This window comes from Brachyhypopomus gauderio, chromosome 13 (assembly GCF_052324685.1).
Source record: "Brachyhypopomus gauderio isolate BG-103 chromosome 13, BGAUD_0.2, whole genome shotgun sequence".
NCBI classification, from domain to species: Eukaryota; Metazoa; Chordata; class Actinopteri; order Gymnotiformes; family Hypopomidae; genus Brachyhypopomus; species Brachyhypopomus gauderio.
In genome coordinates this window covers 15,583,654-15,588,653 of record NC_135223.1, presented here as the reverse complement: position 1 = coordinate 15,588,653, position 5,000 = coordinate 15,583,654, and the positions used below count along the sequence as shown (strand labels likewise).

The 5,000-nt window shown below is 46.9% G+C and overlaps 1 protein-coding gene across 4 annotated transcripts in view; it reads left to right on the top strand.

Moving 5' to 3' along the window:
- Positions 1-5,000, top strand: part of arhgap21a (Rho GTPase activating protein 21a) — a 69,690-nt gene that overhangs the window by 43,233 nt on the left and 21,457 nt on the right. The gene's annotated exons all lie outside the window — the stretch shown is intronic.

Genomic DNA, 5,000 nt, shown 5'->3' with positions numbered 1-5,000 from the left:
AGAGAAGGAGAGAACGATGGGGAGAGAGGGAGAGGAAGACGGGTAGAGAGAGCAGGAAGGAGGAACATAAAAAGCCCACATCTGTTTAAATATTTGTTTTTGTTCTGTGTTGAAACTGAGATATTTCATTTTGTTTTCTTGACGATTCTTTGGGCGGGAATTCCACTGAGAATTGCGTGGGGACCAGTTGTGCGAGTGAATCTCCTGCCTGCTGTCACTGAACTTGCACCTGCACAGGGCACTCTTGCACACACTCCTGCACACACTCCTTCACACACTCCTGCACAAACTCCTTCAAACACTCCCTCACACACTCCTGCACACACTCCTTCACACACTCCTTCACACACTCCTTCACACACTCCTTCACACACTCCTGCACAAACTCCTTCAAACACTCCCTCACACACTCCTGCACACACTCCTTCACACACTCCTTCACACACTCCTGCACAAACTCCTTCACACACTCCCTCACACACTCCTGCACACACTCCTGCACACACTCCCTCACACACTCCTGCACACACTCCTTGACACACTCCTGCACACACTGCTGTGCACACTGCCAGGGTTCCGTCCCCTGGGAACACACCAGGGATCGGTGAGTGTGGGAATGTGAGGCTTCCAGATCCCATGCTCTGGTACTGGTACGCACATGCTGTGGGCTGTTGGATTTGCCAGCTCTAACACACCTTATGCGAAGGGCTGGATAAATCTGCCTCAGGTCAGCAGGGATTGAGGCTTTTAAGAAGAAACAGCAGTGGGCAGTGATGCTGGCAGGACTGGGAACCATAGCATTGGAAGCACTGGAATAATTGAGTAGTTTAGTGCGTGGTCATAGTGTCAGTCCAGACGACAGCTGGTTCTCTGGCCTGAGAACCTAAAGGATGTTTGGGTCGTCACTAACGTGTTCAAGCCTACTAAAATATCAAGCATATCATTCTACAGATATCATTCTGTGCATTTAGAACTGTGGGTACAACCTGTGTATTTGTATGCTGTTGATTTGAATATGTGTTGTCTGTTCATCCCTGAGCCACCACTAAAATGATTCTTTTGTAAAGTGACCTGAGACTTTCTACCGTCCTGCTTCTGTCTGTGTCTTGGAATCACTGCATGTTACGCTGTGATGTGTGCAGTTGTGCATTTGTATATGCGTGTGTGTGTGTGTGTGTGTGTGTGTGTGTGTGTGTGTGTGTTTGCACACGCACATATCTCATATACCAGCCATACTGCAGTGTCACGTTACATTTCAATAGTGAACCTGAAGAGTGGCCTGAGATGCCATTTGATACACATATAAACACGGCAGCTACTGCAGTATGTGGTTTCCCAAGTTAGTGTGGGTGTGTGCGTGTGCACGTGCGTACGTGTGTGTGTGTGCGCGCGCGCGTTTCTGTGTGCATTTCATTGCTAAGTGCAGTTTTAAATTCGGTGACCCAGTAAGTATGTTGCCAGAGTGGAATGTTGCTCTCAGCGTTCTGGTTAGCTGAACCAAGCAGACTCTTCCTCTGTAGGAGTGTTTATTTCTACACTAGAATGTGTTTAAGGGCTCTTAGAAGACTAATTAACACATGCTAATGTTGTGCCCATCTGCAGTGTAAGGGGACATTGTAAGGGGACAGTGTAGAGGACAGTGAAGGGGACAGTGTAAAAGGAGGCCTGAGTTCAATATAAACTATGTAAGCAAGCCTGTAAAGTCATCACTTAATAAATAAGCCACATGCTAAAAACTCCATATTTTATTAAACAGAGCTTTGTGTTGAGTCACCCTGGTCCCCACTGTATTTAACTTACCTACTGTTAGTCTCATTAGCATTTCTCAAACAGAGAAAACGGCTCATGCTGCATTCTCATTGGACACAGCGTGGGAGGAGGTGGGGCAGGTTGGTGGTTACCAGGCAACTGGCTGGATGAGGCCCCGTAGTGTGACACAGCCTGTGCCTTGACTGTGGTACACACAGTCCTGCATTGGTCCGGCTCCGGTGCTGTTACCTTGGTTACACTGAGCTATATGCAAGGTTCGGCGTGTTGTGCCTGTATATATACATCTGACCTGTACCGCCTTCCCAGCATTACTGCCATTCCTTTCACACGCGCGTATATATATACGGGTGTGGTGTTTGGCAGCGGCTTGGGCCTCTAGCATGCACACTTCAGTCACAGCTGCTGTCAAACTTAATCACCGCTGAATGAGTTTTGGCTTCTCTTGTCATTTGGAAGTGTGTGGGTTAAGACGATTTAGCCGGTGATTATCACGAGGGATTCCCCAGCTAATCTTGTGTCCTCTCATACAGTCATAAACAAGCTTAACTTTGCTCATATGTAGTAAATGACGTCCCACTGCTGGTTTAATGGAGATGTTAGTGTGGGGAAGGTTTAGTGTTCTGTACGTTAATGTTGTGTTTGCGTCTGCTCGGCACCTCCGGAGGAACACCCTAGCTAGCTCTCTCATTCTTCTCTTCCTTTCTGACTCTTTGTGTTTGGGTGGTGGGGGTGGGGGGTGTAAATTCATCCATGCTGTGTAATTGCCTGGCCAGTAAAGAGAATACGTGTCCTCCCAGTCCCTGCTGAATAATATTATCCAACCCAAAACAACAGCTAGCAGGAGGACCCAGCCCCTGGCTGCCCGGGCCAGATGTTCTAAGGAAAGGCGTGCGTGTGTGCATGGGAGAAAGTGTGTATGGGATGAGTGTGTGTGGGATGTGGGAAGTGTGTGTGTGTGTTGTGTGTGAATAGAGAGAAGTGCAAGATTAAAAGAGTCAAAGAAGAGAGAGTAGACAGGGGACCAGGGAGAAGGGTTCAGACAGGTCGTGTGTGTGTGTGTGTGTGTGTGTGTGTGTGTGTGTGTGTGTGTGTGTGTGTGTGTGTGTGTGTGTGTCAGACTTTACCCATGATGGATGAGTTTTGGACTCTAGTACTGTCTCACTCGTACCGTCGCTCTGTTTGACAGGCAGCCACTCCCAGCGCTCAGAGGCTGAGAGACGGACCCGCTCATGCTATATGCAAATGAGCATGTTCTCTGTATGATTAAGAGGTCTGTGCTGTCACTGTGATAACTGGAGATCCACGCTGGGTAGTGGGGGCTGTTGGGCTGCAGAGTGGGCGGAGCCTGAATGCCCTACAGTCTCCAGGCCTTTGTTGACGTGGACATTGTGCTGTGAAATCTGGAAGGGTTTTATAAACACCAGTTACCAATAGGTAGAGAAGTGCAGAAGGACAAAAGTTAGCATCATATAAACATTTTAAAGTGTTCTGGTGGATGGGGCTGTGACTGCAATGAGAATTATTAGTGTGCGTGATCACACACACTCCAGTTTCACATGCTGTCATGCACTGTCAGGCGCTCTCACAAACACAGTGTATTCATTGGCACTCTAGGCACCTGCAAACACAGTGCTGTAGTTGTGTTGAGGGCTGCCCTCTGCTGGTGTGTTAATGTAAAGCTGAATGGTAAAAAACTCAATTTCAATACCAAATCAGTAGGTTATATTTGCAAATCTACTGTCATAAAGCAGCAATGCTATTAAACTGTTGAAGCCTTGTCCTTTGCTTTTGCCGGTGAAGCCATGTCAAACACACCATTCAGTATGACTCTGGGTGGATTTCAGGATCCTTCATGTTGCCTGGGAGCTGTCGGACACGCCCAGGAAATCCCTGGGTCAGTGGAGGTTGTGCTGATCTCTGTGATGGATGCCACATAGAAGTGGCTGCGATTGGGGGTTGGAAACTGGCCTTTGTACTGGGTAACTCTATCAGAGGGCTGGTCATGCTGGGGAGGCCATCTGCCCATTTCCTCTCTCCACTAGTAAATCCCCATTAGCTGGAGAGCAGCACAAACAAACTCAATAAATCCGAGTTCTGAGTACACTAAACTAGTAGATTTAGCACCAGAGACCACCAAGCCAATAGATCACCCTTCAGACAGCATTATAGCAGATCAAATCTGTTCAGTCAATGTCATTGGTAATCAGATTTGTCCGCTCCTAAATCTGATAAGGTAAATGTAACAACACACTTAGTTTTACACCTCCAGCATTTGGTGTATTCCTTCACCCAGAGCAAATTACAGAACTGCTTTAGAGTTCCAAAACATATCCGCTGGGTAAATATATTATTGGCATGAATATTATCAGGTTAAAGTCCTGCTAGAGAAGAGTTAGCTTATTAAGAAAGGAAATGGTGTTTAAAGTGCATTGGCAAATATTTAAGAGATTGTTCAGACTATGTTTGAAGACAACCAGTGTCCCGCTGTTCAGACAGACAGAGATGTTGGTGCAAAGGGCTGAATGGCATAATTTCTCTGATGTTGTAGAAGAGGAATTGGCACAACTGAGTCAGATGGCAGTTTGAAGAAGGAATGACCGCTGGTTATTCAGAATTGAAGCTGCCATCCATGATGAGATACAAGCATGTCACAATACACATAGAAACCTGATTTGGGGGTAGGGGGGGTTAATTTCATCATCAGCATAACAGTAGAGAGAGAAACCATGTGTGGAAAGGACTGAGAGAGGGCATGGTTAGAGTGAGAATAGGATAGATCCAAGCATAGATTCTTGTGGGACACCATTTGAGTGTCTTCATGAAGCAGATATGGATCTCCTCTGTGTCACCTGATATGACCATCACTCTAGATTAGAAGAAACCAGTGCCATGCTGGGCCACTAATCCCAAGGCATGTGAGGAGAGACGGGAGGATCTTGTCGTTGACTGTGTGGAAGGCTGCAGAGAGACCCGTAAGAATCAGGATCGATGACATTTCGGCTGATTTTGCAGCGTGAGCCTGGCCACAAGGGGCAGTGTCAGGGAATGCACTTTGAAACGAGAATGGATGAAAAGGGACAGCAGACTGTAAGCCGTCCAAGAAGGAAGTGATACTGGTTGGTTGTGGCAAATGTGTGTGCAGACGTTTGTGGGCTTTTTAGGAAAACATGGCGCTTGCTATTTTGAAGGCCCTCAGTAGGCTACATGATCAAATGATATGGAATCTAAGA